The 18474-nt window shown below is 47.4% G+C and overlaps 1 protein-coding gene across 1 annotated transcript in view; it reads right to left on the minus strand.

Annotated features, from left to right (window-relative positions):
- Positions 1–18474, minus strand: part of LOC137426965 (uncharacterized) — a 302476-nt gene that overhangs the window by 137558 nt on the left and 146444 nt on the right. The window lies entirely within an intron of this gene.

Genomic DNA, 18474 nt, shown 5'->3' on the forward strand with positions numbered 1-18474 from the left:
GGGGTTTTCTGGGGGTCATGAAGGGGTCATAAATAACATGTCAATTTGTTGAGCCCATTTTTAGGAACCTAACAAAGGTACATACCACACACAGTATTTTGTTCGCGTATGCACGTATGTCACGACCCCCAGGTTAAGAACCGCTGCTCCAGACATAAATAATCATAACATTGCCCCCCTATGATTTATCATGAGATCTGACAGACATAAAACGAGTGGGTCATCGGATTTCATGACATTCCTTTTTTCTGTATGGGTGATAAATGATTGGTGACAACGCTTCCGGTTCCTCGGGCGAGTGAAGCGTACTTCGAGCTCTCCACGGCATCAAAGTTTAAGTATTTTCCCATTCTTGTCTTTGTCAAATTTCCACTGGTTATTTTACTGTGTACTAGACAACTCTTGTATGGTGCTGTTCTCTATTGCGTTCTCATCTTGTGTAATACTGCGCATTGTTATTTGCATATTCTGTATCTATTATCTTATTCTAATATCTACACTCGCTTTCTTTGTCTTGCAGATTGATTGTTCATCGTTGTTGCTAATAAACCTGCATTCAATTGATACATTCTTGTTTATGAACAATCAATCTCATCCGGAGGAACACACACCACGCCATGCTTCCGAGTGAGAGCTTCGAAAGCCGCATACAGGGAACGTCGACCAAAGGCGTCAATTCTGCAATGCCTACGGGAAAACATGCAGTAAATGCGCCACTCGCGGCCATTTTGCACATGTCTGCCGGGGAGGCACGAAAAAGGCGGACAACAAACCTACGGACAAATCAATGGATGCTCATGATGTGGAAGAAAGCAGCCAGGTCCACGACCTCCTCTGCTCTGTCACGGAATGAGAAACGGCCATTTGGAAGCCGCAAATTAAAAGGGCCATGGCCACCTCGTCAACTCCACTACACCTCGACCACCATATATTTGACCACCTTTCTGGCTGGACCAAGAAGAAGTCTCAACCACAGCCGTACATAACACTCATAGTGTAGCGGTTCCCACTGAATGTACACAATCGCCTTGCACCTGCCAGGACGCGGCCAGGGCGCGATCGCCATGCCGGGCTCGTCCGGACGGGCCCAGACGCGCCTCTCCTGGGCATGCCCGGACTCGCTGTTCCTGGGCACGCCCGAACCTCCCGGGCACGCCCGGTCTCGTCTTTCCCGGGCATGCCCGCTCTCGCCTTTCCAGGGCTCGCCCAGAGCGTCCGGGCATGCCCGCTCTCGCCTTTCCAGGGCTCGCCCAGAGCGCTCGGGCACGCCCAGCCTCGACTTGCCAGGCCGCGTCCAGGACGCCTGGGCATGTCCAGACTCGCCTTTGCAGGACTCGCCCTTGACACCCGGGCATGCCCGGTCTCGGTTTTCCCGGGCAAACGCCCTGGCATAAATGTGTATATATATTGCTGCCCGATAAACGGGCTTGTCAGAATACCTGAGCTGTTTTGTTTCAATAAAGCAACTCGGACGAATTCCATTTTTGGTCGCGTCAATTCTTTTGACTCGCGTTGGAGCTCAGCTCCTTCAATAGCACGGATCGATAAGGAAGCTTATGACCATTTCGGCCAGCCACTGTCATCCCGACCAAAATCGGCCAGGCTCCAGGCCATGGCCGACACTGGCTGTCAAAGCTGCCTCACAGGACTCAATAGTTTCCACAAACTCGGGCTGCGTAATGAAGACCTGTTACCTGTCAACCTGAAGATGAATGCTGTTAACAGTGGAAGGGTCCGGATTATCGGCGCCATGCTCCTACACCTGTCTGGTCGCACAGCCAATGGCGACATTATTGAAACCCGACAAATCTGCTACATCTCACCTGACACACGGAACATGTATCTCAGTCGTGAAGCATGCGTCGATCTAGGCCTCGTGTCTAGTAGCTTCCCAACCATTGGCGAATCCAACACAGTTAGTGCTGCAGTGGCAGCAGTTATCGATGCAAATTGTAACTGCCCGGAAAGATCGCTTCCCCCTACACTGCCTACATCTATCCCATTTCCGGCCACTGACGAGAACCGAGAGAGGCTGGAGAAATGGCTACTGGAGTACTACAAAAGCAGCACATTCAATGTCTGCGAACACCAGCCACTACCCCACATGGAAGGTCCGCCCCTCACACTGATGGTTGACCCCGAGGCAACACCAAAAGCGGTGCACACCCCAGTGCCTGTCCCCTTACACTGGCAGGCAGAAGTCAAGGCTGGTATCGATCGCGACATCAAGTTAGGGGTTCTGGAACCGGTGCCAATTGGTGAACCAGTTACATGGTGCAGCAGAATGGTCGTCTGTCCAAAGAAGGATGGGACCCCACGGAGGACAGTTGATCTGCAACCACTGAATGCGCACTGCACACGTGAGACCCACCACACCCAGTCACCCTTCCAGCAAGCAATGGCGGTGCCACATAACACCAAAAAGACGGTAACAGACGCCTGGAATGGCTATCACAGCGTTCCAATCAGAGAATGTGACCGCCATCTGACAACGTTCATCACACCATGGGGCCGATACCGTTACTGCACCACTCCCCAAGGTTACATCGCTTCAGGTGATGGATACTCCAGACGATTTGACGAAATTGTATCGGACTTCAAAAACAAGTCCAAATGTATTGATGATACCATCATGTGGAGCGACACATTGGAAGAGAGCTTTTTTCAGACATGCAACTGGCTCGACCTGTGCGGCCGTAATGGGATTACGCAAAATCCGACGAAATTCCATTTTGGTCAGGACACGGTCGAATTCGCTGGATTCGAGATCACCATGGACAGTGTACGACCATGCCAAAGGTATCTCCAAGCGATACAGGACTTCCCCACACCAAAAACAATTACTGACATCCGCTCCTGGTTTGGGCTAGTCAATCAGGTAACATACTGCTTCAGCATGACCGAGAAGATGCGACCTTTTCGGGACCTCCTAAAACCATCCACCCCCTTCTACTGGGATGCAACACTACAATCCCTATTCGAAGAATCAAAACGACTCATCATATCTGAAGTCGCAAATGGGGTCCGGATCTTTGACAAGGAATGGAAAACATGTCTCGCAACTGACTGGTCGAAGGATGGGATTGGCTTCTGGCTCCTCCAAAAACACTGCAGATGCCCTGGTGAAACCCCACAGTGCTGCCCCGATGGCTGGAAAATCACCCTTGCTGGAGGCCGCTTCACCCATGCAGCGGAGTCGCGCTATGCTCCGATAGAGGGTGAAGCTCTAGCAGTGGCGGACAGCCTGGAAAAAGTAAAGTATTTTGTGTTGGGATGCAAGAACCTGATTATTGCCGTCGATCACAAGCCCTTAATCAAGCTTCTTGGCGACAGACGATTAGAGGACATCCATAACACGCAGCTTGCCAACTTGAAAGAAAGGACTCTAGCATATCGTTTCCGAATTATCCACATCCCGGGAAAACGACACTGCGTACCAGATGCGATTTCATGACATCCGTCGGGTGCCAGACCATCGGAACGACTGCCACTGGTGGATGACATTTCCTCCATTATGGATGTGGCCACATCGACTACACTACGACAGCACACCTTGACTGGGCTGTGGACCACAGATGACGACACTGGCATGGAAATGGCTATTTCTATGGCAGCCATCAAGACGCTCGATTCTGTGCGGTCCGTCACTTGGGACGTTGTTCGGGACGAAACAGCAAGTGACACTCAGATGCTGCAGTTACTCAATTCTATTGAGCAGGGTCTACCTGTCAGTCGGGACGATTTCCCTGTGTCCATTTTGGAATACTTTCCCTTCCGTGAACACCTCTACACTATTGATGGCATAGTGGTCTACAAGGGGAGGATTATCATCCCACCGAAGCTACGAAAGCTTGTCCTTGAGAATCTTCATGCTGCTCACCAAGGAGTCACGGCTATGACCACCCGGGCCAGCAGCTCGATCTTTTGGCCTGGAATCACTCCCCAGATTCATGAGATGTGCAATCGCTGCTCACACTGCAATCGGATGGCCCCATCGCAACCAAGCACTCCACCTACAGCCTCAGCTGAACCTGCCTACCCTTTCCAGTACGTTTGTTCAGATTACTTTCATCACAAGGGTCGGAGTTATTTGGTCACCGTTGATCGTTACTCTAATTGGCCAATCATTCAGCTAACAACTGGCGGGGCACAAGGCCTAGTGAAATGTCTGCGGTCGAACTTCGCCACTTATGGTATCCCCGACGAATTGGCATCTGACGGTGGGCCAGAATTCACGGCACATGACACCCAAGACTTCTTGCGTCAGTGGGGCGTTAACCATCGATTGTCATCCACTGCCTTCCCACACAGCAACTGTCGTGCCGAGATCGCAGTCAAAACATCGAAAAGAATGATCACCGATAACACTGGTTCCAATGGTGAACTAGACACTGATCGGTTCCAACGTGCAATACTCCAGTACCGGAATGCACCGGATCAGGACACTAGGTTGTCTCCAGCCATGATCATCTTCAAGAGGCCAGTCAAGGACTTCATACCCATCATCCCAGGCAGATACTTGCCATCGGACACCTGGCTGGAAACACGCAACAATCGTGAGGAAGCTTTGCGCATTCGGCATGCCAGGGAGATCAAAAGATTCTCTGAACACACGACAAAACTACCCCCACTGGCCGTTGGGGACCATGTCCGGATCCAGAACCAGACCGGCCTGGAACCACGAAAATGGGACCGGACCGGAACCGTGATTGAGGTAAAACAATTCGATCAATACGTTGTCAAGGTGGATGGCTCCGGAAGAATCACTCTCCGGTGATTCCTGCGACGTTTTACGCCTTTCAGCATGACAACTCCCACTACGACTGGCAAAAGTGGCATGCTGCCAAGCGTTATGCCAAGTGTTATGCCAATCGTACCGAAATACTTAATGTCTGGTACCCAACCCATCGCCGCTCCAAGAGTCTGTCTCAATCCTGTTACCACTCCCCAGAAGGGTGAACCCCAACATGTCATTGCGCCGGGCTTACCATCACAGACATTCCGCTCCACTACCGCGATGACACCACCCGCGAGAGTCGCTAACCAACCACATGTGCAGACCACCGCCACACCTCCACAGTCACTGCCTATTTCTGCCCCCTTGACGGTTCGGGTGATGATGGACCAGCTGGAGGGGACTCCGGCATCGGACAGGGCGATAGTGAACCACCCACCGGAGACTCCCACAATGGACCAGGAAATTACGAACTGCCCTCAGAGGACTCCGACGATTGATCGGGTGGTGACGGGCCGCCCGAAGCGAATTATCAAACCACCAGCCCGATTCAATTCAGAAGATTATCAATTATAAACTCATGTGATCCTTTTTCTCGGTCTCCAGTTTTCGTTCTATTCTGTGTCACAATTGAACGTTTTTGGGAAAGGGAGATAGACAACTCTTGTATGGTGCTGTTCTCTATTGCGTTCTCATCTTGTGTAATACTGCGCATTGTTATTTGCATATTCTGTATCTATTATCTTATTTTAATATCTACCATCACTTTCTTTGTCTTGCAGATTGATTGTTCATCGTTGTTGCTAATAAACCTGCATTCAATTGATACATTCTTGTTTATGTACGTGTTATTGTGTGTTTCTAGTTAGTATTGGTTTGTAATTCGTACAAACTTGTGTGTAATTAATCGTTTTCTGGGTCGTACCTCGTGCGCGGCCTGGTAACTTGAGGCTTCCCTCCCCCCGTCGGTGTTTTGTCAATTTAAGTTATTTCCTTCGCTGTATTACTTGTTTCTTTTATTTTATTTTCTCCCCCTCACCTCACCTCCCTAGACAAAGAATTCTATATTGATTCTTTCTCTCCTCCCGGACACGTGCTTGTTTGCTCTCCTCCTCGTCTCGACTTGTGCCCCGCCCCCTGTATCTCGTTTTTCTTCCGCCTCTGCTCCTTCTTTCTCAAATCCACGTTCTCGCTTGGAGACTTTTCCCAGATTGTTTTTCATGGTTTTCATGGTTCTGTTTGGATATTGTTGGAATATGTTTAAACCGCAGCCGTGATGCTGACGCCCCCCCCAGAATTTCCATGTTTTAAACGTTTCCCAGTGTGTACCCTGGTCAGAATCGGTACACCGTATCCCTGCGTGTCATAAGAGACGACTAAGAGGGTTGGCGTCAGGAAGGGCATCCGGCCATAAAAACATTGCCTCAAAAGGAGAACCATGACAATTACAACTACATATGGGCAGGGTGCAACCCGAAGTGGAGATCGGTTTCTGAGGTTTGGGACATGGAATGTAGAGACAATGACAGGGAGATCAGGAGAAGTGGTGGAAGTATTGGTCAGAAGAAGAGTGGACATATGTTGTGTGCAAGAGACGAGATGGAAGGGAAGTGGTGTGAGAATGGTGAAGGGTAGGCAGGGACAGAAATACAAGTTTGTGTGGCAAGGGTGCCCGGAGGGTGTGAATGGTGTTGGTGTCCTGTTTTCTGAGGAGTTTGTAGACAGTGTGGTGAGTGTGACGAGAGTGGGTGATAGGTTGATGATGGTGAAAATGATGATTGGAAAGCTCTTGGTGAACGTCATCTCGGGATATGCTCCGCAGGTTGGTCGAAGCGATGAAGAGAAGGACAAGTTCTGGTGTGCGATAGAGAAGCTGATGGAAAACGTGAAAGATGAGGAAGTTGTTGTGGTGGGAGGAGACCTGAATGGACATGTGGGAAGGAGTATGGATGGTTTTGAGGGAGTTCATGGGGGTTACGGATATGGTGTGAGAAATGGAGAAGGTGAAAGGATTTTGGAGTTTGCTGATGGAGCTGATTTGTTGATTTGTAATACTCAGTTCCAGAAAGAGGATAATAAGCTTGTTACATACACGTCAGGTGGGTCGACGACAACCGTTGACTACCTGATGGTGAGTAGGCGAGACAGGGGGCACCTCCGGGACACAAAGGTGATCCCGGGGGAGGAGGCTGTTTCACAGCACCACTTGGTTGTATGCGACATAAGGGTGAAAGGTGCGAGGAGAGCTCGGCGGGTGAAGTACCAACCGAGAATGAAGGTGTGGAGGTTGAAAGAGGTGACAGTAAGGGAGGCATTAAAAGAGAGGCTGAGTAGGGTAGAGGATGATGTGGTTGAGCTTGAAAGAGGTTGGATGTCAATGAAAGCTAGTCTGTTGGGAGCCGTTGGTGAGGTATGTGGATGGACAAAAGGACCACCGAGGCACTCGGAAGCATGGTGGTGGGATGATGAAGTTGGAAAGAGGATTGACGAGAGGAGGAAGAAGTTCAAGGAGTGGCAGAAGGCGAAGGGTACGGGAGCAGAAACAGCAGAGCATGAAAGTTATAAGGCAGCCAGGAAGGCTGCAAAGAAAGAGGTAGCAAAGGCGCAGGAGGCATGTAGGAAAATGTTCGGAAAACGCTTGGATTCGGAAGAGGGTCAGAAAGCAGTATTCAGGATTGCAAAGCACATAGCGAAAGAGAGGTGTGATGTGATGGGGGTGAGTTGCTTGAAGGATGAAGTGGGACAAATCGTTGTCGACCCAGATGGAATTAAAGGAAGATGGAAAAGATATATGGAAATGCTGTTGAATACAGAGAATGAATGGGATGGCAACATAGAGAGTAACCCAGTTTTAGGACCGGCAGAGAAGATAACTGAGAAGGAAGTTGAGGAAGCGATGAAAGCAATGAAGAGTGGAAAAGCAGGAGGGCCAACGGGAGTTGTGGGAGATATGTTGAAGGCAGCAGGAAGTTTGGGTGTGAAGAGAATGACAGAGATCTGTAATCTGGTGGTGAAAGAAGGCAGCATTCCAGTGGATTGGGAACTGAGTACCCTCGTCCCTCTATACAAGGGGAAAGGTGACCCTCTGGAGTGTGGCTCGTACCGAGCGATAAAGTTATTGGAGCATGGAATGAAGGTATTGGAAAGGGTGTTGGAGAGGAGTAAAGGAAGAAAGTGAAGATCGACGAAATGCAGTTTGGATCTATGCCAGGAAGAGGAACGACAGATGCGCTTTTCATTGTGAGGCAGTTGCAGGAGAAGTACATGGAGAAGAGGAAGAAGTTGTTTTTTGGGTTTGTTGATCTGGAGAAAGCATTCGATAGGGTTCCACGCAAAGTATTGACATGGGCATTGAGGAAGTTAGGAGTGGAGGAATGGTTGATCAGAGTAGTGATGGCAATGTACAAAAGAGCGCGCACAGCTGTAAAGACGAAGGACGGGAACAGTGGTGAGTTTGAGGTGAAGGTGGGAGTGCATCAGGGGTCGGTACTAAATCCACTACTATTTGTAGCTCTGATGGAGGTGCTGGCTCAGAACGTAAAGGAGGGTTTACCGTGGGAGTTGTTGTATGCAGATGATCTGGTGTTGATTGCGGAAAGTATGGATGGACTGAAGGAAAAGATGAACAAGTGGAAGGAATGTATGGAGACAAAAGGTCTGAAGGTGAATATCGGAAAGACGAAGGTGATGGCAAGTGGTAAAGCATGTGGTGAGGTGGAAAGAACTGGGAAGTGGCCGTGTGCTGTGTGCAGGAAGGGTGTCGGAGTGAACTCCATTCAATATACAATGTGCGCTGAGTAGGTTCATCAAAAATGTAGTGGTCTGAGAATGTCATTTACCAGTGTGGCAGCTACATTCAAATGTAAGGTGTGCACAGAGGGAGCTGCAGATGGAGGAAATGTTGAGTTGGATCTTGGAGACGGCGTGAAGCTGGAAGGTGTGAAAACATTTTGCTACCTCGGAGACATGCTGAATGGAGAAGGTGGATCAGACTCGGCAACGGTTGCTTGAGTGAGATGTGCATGGAAGAAGTTTCGGGAACTGAGTGGCGTGCTGATGAGGAGGAGAGTGTCGCTGAAGCTGAAGGGAAAGGTGTATGCTGCATGTGTGAGAAGTGTTATGATTTATGGGAGCGAGACATGGGTAATGAACGTAGAGCAGCAACGAAGGCTGGAAAGGGTGGAAATGCGAATGGTTCGATGGATGTGACGAGTATCGTTGAGAGAGAGGAAGACAAATGATGAATTGCGAAAGATGATGGGAATAGAGCCTATGATTGATGCTGTGAAGAGGAACAGGTTGAGATGGTTTGGTCATGTGTTGAGGAAGGATGAAAGTGACTCGTTGAGAAGAGTGATGGAAATTAATGTAGAAGGAAGTAGAGGACGGGGAAGACCGAGAAAGACTTGGCTAAAGATGGTGGAAGAAGAAATGTGGCAAGGGGGTTAACAAGGAGAGATGCAGAAAATAGGGCAAAATGGAGAAGGTTGTCATGGGGACCGTAAGGCTAACCCCCACTCTAGCAGGGAAAATGGCCTTAAAATGCATGTTGTTGTTGTTGTTGGTGATAAATGATTGGAATCAAGGTGAGTCACATAATTGGACCATTTGAATAGGCTAAAGCCCCAGGTGCAAATGTGGTCTTTAGGAATTTGTCGTGATTCGTTAATGTTAGACCTTGAGTGGAATTTAGAGTGGAGTTCTGCTCCTGAACCTCAAGTGGGACAGGATGCGCAAATGCAAGTGCGGTGGAGCGGAATTATGACGCAGGTGTGAGGGCCCTGAAGACTTTCCCTGTGCCCTATTTTCCTCACATATCCTCGTCTCTAAACGTCAACAAAATGCCGCAAGAATCTCATTTATATTTCTCCATTCCCAGAAGAGTCTGATGCAACGAAACCTCCAAATGGTTTAGTGGCAGCACGCATTATGCCAGCTTGTCTCATGGGCAATAAGCCTGATGTTGGCTTAACGGTTAAGGTGGCTGGCTTGAGATCTTTGGGCCTTGAGTTTGAGCCCCTGTCGTTACGTTGTAATTAACGCCAGGTGGGTTGACTCAGCGTGTCATCCTTCCGAGGTCGGAAAAATGAGTACCAGCTTACTGGTAACAGGGGCACTGCATCAACAGCACGGCCATGCTCCCAGAAAAAAATGATGCAACCAGCAGCCGCAGTCTGCATACAAAACAACAGTAACATGGGCAATATGGATGTAAAGATTCCACATTGTATATATATATTTTTTCAGCAAAAGTTAGCCTATGAACCTGCACTCTGGCCATTTGAACACCTTACCCTATTCAAACCCTCCTTGATCTGTAGATGCAGATGGGTGAACCCATACTTGAACCTCCTGGTCTATAACCAGGTTCACTCATAATCAGTTGTCTATAATCTATTAATCAGTTGATTCAGACCAGGTCACTCCACTCTGGACTTGCTGCTTCTGCTGTCTCAACAATGGATGGAAGTCCTCAATGCCAAACAGGAAATCAGAGCTGTCTCCCTTGGCATATCACGTGCCTTCGATATGGTCTGGCACCCCGCTCTGCTCACCAAACTTTCCTCCTGTGGTATCCATGGAAATCTCCATGCATGGCTTGCGGACTTCCTCTCTGGTCGTAGTCAACGTGTGGCCCTGAATGGGTTTCTCTCATCTCCCCTTCCTGTTCAGGCTGGAGTTCCCCAAGGCAGAGTTCTGTGCTTTTTCTGGTCTTCATCAATGATCTCTCTGCCTCTCTTGAAAATCCTCTCTATCTCTTTGCTGATGACTCCACTCTCTGCCGCTCCATTCCTCATCCCTAAGATCGGCAGTCTGCAGCCTCCTCACTCTCTGCAGACCTGGCTCCTCTCTACCGATTACCCATTCTACCGACTACCGACTCCTGTTTGGAGTCTGTCCCCCAAGTACTACTACAGGTCGCACAAGATCTGCTTGCAACCCTATTCTGTTGAAACTGCCAAAATCAAGACTCTCTGCTCACCTTCACTCTTTCATTCCTCTTTTCTCCCACATCTGGAACAAACTCCCTCACTCTCTTCAATCCCACTCCTCCCTCCAGGTCTTTAAAACAGCTGTTCACCACCATCTCTTAGCTTCGCTCATCCAAAACCTTGATCTTTTCTACCCCCGTTAATTCACCCCAGATCCACTTTTCTGAAATACCAACTTCTTTCCTGGAAGTCCTTGCTGTGTCCATGTGTTTTTTTTTTTTTATCTCTCCCACCCCCTCCCCTACCCCCCTTCGCACGCCTCCTCCCCCCCAAGCCCTCTCCCTCCCACAGATCTCTCAATGTCCCTGCTCTCCAATGTTGTACTTGTGTGCTTTCCCCTCTCTCCCCATCTTGTCTTCCGCTCCCTTTATTTCGTCTTATGTGTCCGTTTGTTTTTTTGTCATTAATGTTAGTTCTTACACGAGCCTCCATCTTGTATAGAAAAAAAAAGAAAAACTGCTGGAGCTGCAGAAGACCCCATTTCCCATTCCTGGTGGATGTTAACATTGTAATGAGCTTAGCTCTTGACAAAATGTGTTATTAGAGACGAAATATGCATGGTCATGAGGTTGTAAATTTTCAGGAGGATGGAGCCTCGCTGAGACTGTGGAATGTAACAGCCCCTCGAACAAGTTGTTTGAAGACGAGGTGATGTGAAAGAAGAGTCCATCACCGGGAATTGCAATTTGAGCGTACAAGGGAACTCGAGACTAAGATTAATGATGCGATGGCTCGTGCATTGCTATGGAACATCACATTGCCTCAGCACTGCCACTGGAATCGTTCCCTCACTTAACCCCCGACGTGTTGCCCCCCTTTAAACTCCTGCATTCTGATGCTAAGATTTGTTCACGCTCACCGAAGCGGATTTGAAATCGTTATATACACAACCTGTGCAAATTGACATTTTTTATTTTATTTTTTCAAATCAAGGCACAAATAATTAAATATAAATATATATATATTTATAAAGAAGAATTTTTTAAAAAGAAAAAAAAAGAAAAAAAAAGAAGAAAAAAAAGAAAGAAAAAAAAGAAAAAAAAGAAAAAAAAGAAAAAAGGGAAAAAAGAAAAAAATGGAAAAAAAGAAAAAATAAAAAAGGATTTTTTTTTTTTAAAGACAATTAAAAACAGGAACTGGACCGGCATCGCCTCGGTCACTCCAAGTCTTCTTTGGAACCGCTGTGCCTGCAACTGGAGGCAATTGGCATGGAGATAGGAAAATGTATTTTTCCACCTGGCCTAGTTACCCCCACCTGCACAGTGGTCCTGTGAATAGATTTCTTTGTTTCAGGACTAGGTGAAGGTTTTTTGAGTTTTCCATCTTCTCCTTTTTCCATCTAGCCCTTTACATATTGTCGCTTTCAGCTTTGTTTAGGGAAAACTTCAATTAAAAATAGTAACAATAATAAATAAAATAATAATTGCCTCTGTAACCTTCAGAATGTTAAGCGGTATACTTTGCTCTGGTCCCAAAATCCCAATACACCTGCAACACGCGGGTGAATAATATGCTTCACCTGGATGATGATCCGTAACTGCCTCAGGATGCAGTGTATTCAGTCCGAAGGTGGTGGACCATGGTAGGGTTTGGAGTCCAAAATGAGCCCAACAGCAATCCACAAACGGCTCAGGCCCATCTATGTATTTTCAACATTATTTTGCACTCAACTCACCTGGATCGATTTAATATCCTCTTTAAAAGCAGTGTCCATGCTCCCCCTTTCGTACTGTTCTATTCTGAAAGGTAATTGTGAAGAGCAAAACAAGGATCATTGAAGCAGCAGTGACTGTTTCGCGATGAAAAGTGGAGATTTTAATGAATAAGGTGGACCAGGTGGAAGAGAAAAAGGTGCTCACACTCGGCTTAAAACAAAGCGATCAATTAAAACTGCCGCGTCGTGGGATATTTGTACATCGATTGTCCATACTGTTATACCCCGGGCTGGCAGGATGGCTTGGAGAGGTGCCGTTCACCTGTCTAGCCTGGGTTTGAATCCCGACACAGCCAAACTGTCGTCTGTGTTTCCGCAGGTGGGTGATTCATCGATGTGTGTGTGTTCGCCATCCCTCGGATGGACGTTAAACCGGTAACACCTGGTGGATGTTAAAGCTCCCACGGTGTCGTTCTGGAAAGGGACGTGTGTTATCGCTGGCACCCGAACCAAGTTCCAAATTCCTGCTCTAAACTACAGGGGGCACTGCATCAATGGCACAGCCCTCTCCTGGTAGAGAAGCTCAATGCGAGCGCATTATGTCTATGCCAGCGCGGTATATCCATATAAGCACGGTTAGTACAGACAAGCACAGTAGGTCCATGCATGCACGGTACGTCCATGCATGCACAGTAGGTCCATACAAGCATGGGCACGGTATGTCCATGCAAGCACGAAAGGTCCATGCATGCACAGTAGGTCCATGCAAACACGGTATGTCCATGCATGCACAGTAGGTCCATGCAAGCACGATATGTCCATGCAAGCACGAAAGGTCCATGGATGCACAGTAGGTCCATGCAAGCACGATATGTCCATGCATGCACGGAAGGTCCATGCATGCACAGTAGGTCCATGCATGCACAGTAGGTCCATACAAGCATGGACACGGCAGGTCCATACATGCATGGTAGGTCCATGCATACACGGTTGGTCCATACAAGCATGGGCACGGTATGTCCTTGCAAGCACGGTATGTCCATGCATGCACAGTAGGTCCATACAAGCATGGGCACGGCAGGTCCATGCATGCACGGTAGGTCCATGCATGCACAGTATGTTCATGCAAGCACGGTAGGTCCATGCATGCACGGAAGGTCCATGCATGCACGGAAGGTCCATGCATGCACAGTAGTTCCATGCATGCACGGTAGGTCTATGCATGCACGGTAGGTCCATGCATGCACGGTAGGTCCATGCATGCACGGTAAGTCCATGCATGCACAGTAGTTCCATGGATGCACGGTAGGTCCATGCATGCACAGTAGTTCCATGCATGCACGGTAGGTCCATGCATGCACGGTAGGTCCATGCATGCACAGTATGTTCATGCAAGCACGGTAGGTCCATGCATGCACGGAAGGTCCATGCATGCACAGTAGTTCCATGCATGCACGGTAGGTCCATGCATGCACGGTAGGTCCATGCAAGCACGACATCCTTTGCACTGACAAGCTGTGCTACTAAATTATTTAGAGTGGGATATAATGTGGATGTAATAGGATAAGTTCGCTTAAATCTAATGTCTTATTTTATAAAGGTTTTTTGGAAGAATTATAATCACTTGTGATGAAGAAAATGAATCTATTATAATCGCTTCCAGGCTCTTGGTGCACGCATGTTGGTGCACGCATGTTGGTGCGTCTTGTTGACGCACCACGCATGTTGGTGTCTTGGTGCACGCATGTCCATAAAGATGCATTTTCTCAGCTCGCATTTCGACTACTTTCCGGCCAACTGCGGTGATGTCAGCAGGAGCAAGGAGAGCGCTTCCCACCAGGATATTCGAGTGATGGAAGAGAGGTACCAGGGACGCTGGGATGTGAACATGCTCATGGACTACTGCTGGAGCCTCAAGAGAGACGTTCCAGCTGTGGAACACAGACCAAAGTCTTTGAGAAAGCCCTTTCTTCCACATTAACTGTACTCGTGTACCATTTTTATATACTTTGTACATTTTCTGTCAATTTGTCTGTTTAAAAAAATTAACTTGGTAATTTCATAACGATTATTTTCGAATTATCTAATTTTTTTTAATTGAGAAAGCATAAGAACCTGACCTGATTGAAAAAAAAAAGAGTTACATTTTTGAATTCAGCATGCAAAAATTATAAAAGAACAACAAATCAAACCTTGACCTCAGGAAAAAAAAAATTCAAACGCAGACCAGACAATAAATGGATTTTTACACCTCTACACTACTTGTTTTTCATCATATTCTCGGAAATGGATACTTGCAATAATTCTCCATGTAAAGATGTACCGTGTAGCACAACATGGTGGTGGTGGCAGAGGGGATTACCATTTCCTTTTTTACCTGAGCAACGCTGAGTTTAAAGCACTCTTCGCACAGGTAAATTTGTCCTCCGCCCCCCCCCCCCTCCCTCACCTCTCCCTTCTCTGCCCCTTACCGCCTCCCATCCTTCATTCCTCTCCACTTTCCTCCTCCCCTCCTCCTTGGTGAGGAGGGATTGGAGAGGGGTGAGAAGGGATGGGAGAGGAATGTCGGATTGGACAGGAGTGAGGGATTGGACAGGAGTGAGGAGTGGGACAGGAGTGAGGAGTTGGACAGGAGCGAAGGATTGGACAGGAGCGAAGGATTGGACAGGAGCGAAGGATTGGCCAGGAGCGAAGGATTGGACAGGAGCGAAGGATTGGCCAGGAGCGAAGGATTGGACAGGAGCGAAGGATTGGCCAGGAGCAAAGGATTGGACAGGAGCGAAGGATTGGCCAGGAGCAAAGGATTGGACAGGAGCGAAGGATTGGACAGGAGCGAAGGATTGGACAGGAGCGAAGGATTGGACAGGAGCGAAGGATTGGACAGGAGCGAAGGATTGGACAGGAGCGAAGGATTGGACAGGAGCGAAGGATTGGACAGGAGCGAAGGATTGGACAGGAGCGAAGGATTGGACAGGAGCGAAGGATTGGACAGGAGCGAAGGATTGGACAGGAGCGAAGGATTGGCCAGGAGCGAAGGATTGGACAGGAGTGAAGGATTGGACAGGAGCGAGGGATTGGACAGGAGGGAAGGATTGGACAGGAGCGAAGGATTGGACAGGAGCGAAGGATTGGACACGAGCGAAGGATTGGCCAGGAGCAAAGGATTGGACAGGAGCGAAGGATTGGACAGGAGCGAAGGATTGGCCAGGAGCAAAGGATTGGACAGGAGCGAAGGATTGGACAGGAGTGAAGGATTGGACAGGAGTGAAGGATTGGACAGGAGCGAAGGATTGGCCAGGAGCGAAGGATTGGACAGGAGTGAAGGATTGGCCAGGAGCGAAGGATTGGACAGGAGCGAAGGATTGGCCAGGAGCAAAGGATTGGACAGGAGTGAAGGATTGGACAGGAGCAAAGGATTGGATAGGAGCGAGGGATTGGACAGGAGCGAAGGATTGGACAGGAGCGAAGGATTAGCCAGGAGCAAAGGATTGGATAGGAGTGAGGGATTGGACAGGAGCGAAGGATTGGACAGGAGCGAAGGATTGGACAGGAGCGAAGGATTGGACAGGAGCGAAGGATTGGACAGGAGCGAAGGATTGGACAGGAGAGATGGGGGAGGAGATAGAGATGGGACAGGAGGGAGGAGTGAGGATGGAGAGAGAAGAGTGTGGGGTGCAGAGGAGTGAGGGGCAACATATTATGTGAAGTAAATAAATTCTGTACATTACATCATTTCTCGATCTGATAAATTTCCAGTAACCATTTTGTAAAACTGAATGTGCAGCATCGAAATCAAGATGTCCAAATGTCACACACGTCCATGGCCGTGGGATTCCCACGTGTGACCCACATCTACATTATAAAACAGGAGTGTCTGTCTATCTGTCCGTCCCCAATCTACTCCCTCAGTTTGGGGGATAGCCCCGCCAAACCTTCTGTGGAACGTTTCGGGGTCCCAGCGGATGTTGTAAGGTAGGAAGGAGGTTTCCAATACAATACATAAGTTCCTCAATAAAATTGTGATTTTGAAATTGACTTGGTACTGAGCTGCCCCGCATCCGGAAGTGAACACATGATGATAAATCAGCTGGTTTGATAATATCTCAATACAATCGTCATTTAACACAGTATTTTGTTAAAGCATCAATTTATGATTGGAATGGCATTTGGAATTGAGTGAATACAATTATGATTTTGAATACCGAACCGTACAGAAGTGCTCCATATCCGGATGTAACATCAGCACGGATTTAAATATTTGGTTATGTCACGAATGTTGGTAAAAGTTAATTTTTTATATATTAATGCTATTTAATTTGTGATTGGAGTTATGCTGTTTGGAATGTAGAGATATTGAGTTCAAATGAATGAGGTAATGATGTGAGTTCCACTTTCTAACCGTGACATTCGTGGATTCACCATATGCAGATTCGTCATTGACTGGGTATCGAACCATTTAGACTAGGTACGTTTTTCGTGAAAGTCTTTCACGAACCTGCTGTCCATGTCTGACGTGCGACTGAAGGTGGCACGGGAATGTGGAAGTTATTGGTTCCATGGTTTAGCATTCGCCGTATCTGCATTGTTAGTTTGCTTTCCGCTCCCCACCCGTGCGTAGCGTAGCACGGGTACATCGCTAGTATCACGGGTACCTTGCATAACACGAGTACGTCACTTGTGTATATATATATATATATATATATATATATATATATATATATATATATATATATATATATATACTAGCAGAAGTACCCGGCATTGCCGGGCGAGGGAGGGGAGGGGGAGGGGGAGAGGGAGGGGAGGGGGAGGGGGAGGGGAACGGGGGGGGGGGAGCGAGCCCCTTGGCAAAGCGAGCGATTTTTTTTGTCATAGCGTCATAGCGTTCATAGCGTCATAGCGATTTTTTTTTCATAGCGTCATAGCGATTTTTTTTTCATAGCGTCATAGCGTTTCATAGCGTCAGCGATTTTTTTTTCATAGCGTCATAGCGTCATAACGGTCATAGCGTCATAGCGTCATATCGATTTTTTTTTTCATAGCGTCATAGCGTCATATCGTTCATAGCGTCATAGCGTTCATAGTGTCATAGCGTGATCGCTCTGAGCGAATCAGCGCCCACCTGCTCTGATTCCGTTGATTCCGTGCGCTGAAATGCGCTGAGGTAAATATGAATAAAAAATATGGATCGTCAAATATTTTGAGTTCGGCCATGTTCGTCCCACGCTCAATGGCCATGTCTATGTCAAATATCAAGCACGTAAGCCTCTCCGTTTAGGAGTCTATCGAGGAGTCTATCGGTAACATTACACACACACACACACACACACACACACACACACACACACACACACACACACACACACACACACACACACACACACACACACACACACACAAACTGTGTTTTATATATATATATATATAGATGTATATGTATAAGTATTCCGAGAAGCTTTTGAACGCCCTTTTATACATATTTTACACAAAGAACATTAAAAATTTAAAAAAACTTCAATGGAAGCTACTTTAACATAATAACAGATAACATACAGTAGAAAGTAAACAAATTTTTTTCCTTAAAAACAGAATTAATAGATAAAATCTTTAATTTCACTTCATATTGTTGTTCGAAAAATAAGCCTTCAATGCAACTCGAAGATGGTTGAGTGGAACAGTCGTCAATGCCATCAATTAATAACATAATTGCATGAAGTTTGTGAAATTATTGCTTTTCACACAATTAACAATAACGCTGTAAATGTTACTGAAGCCTTGCCAAAGTTATAAGTAACTAGGGCATGCCCGTACTATATATATATCTAAAATTATATCCCCCCCCCCCTCTATTTACATGAAATGGTTTGGTCCAAAGCGAACGGCTTGCGAGTACGGTGACAATCCCCCCCCCCCCCCCCCCTCTATTTACATGAAATGGTTTGGTCCAAAGCGAACGGCTTGCGGAGTTTGGTAAAGAAATCGCCATAGCTCGGTAACTACTTGTCCGATTAATATGAAACCTTGAAAAGGCACATCCTCGGGTCCCCAGCAATATACCTGGCAAGTTTCAAGTATATCGGACCGGTAGTTGT

The sequence above is a fragment of the Myxine glutinosa genome, chromosome 5, assembly GCF_964187855.1.
Source record: "Myxine glutinosa chromosome 5, kmMyxGlut1.1, whole genome shotgun sequence".
NCBI classification, from domain to species: domain Eukaryota; kingdom Metazoa; phylum Chordata; class Myxini; order Myxiniformes; family Myxinidae; genus Myxine; species Myxine glutinosa.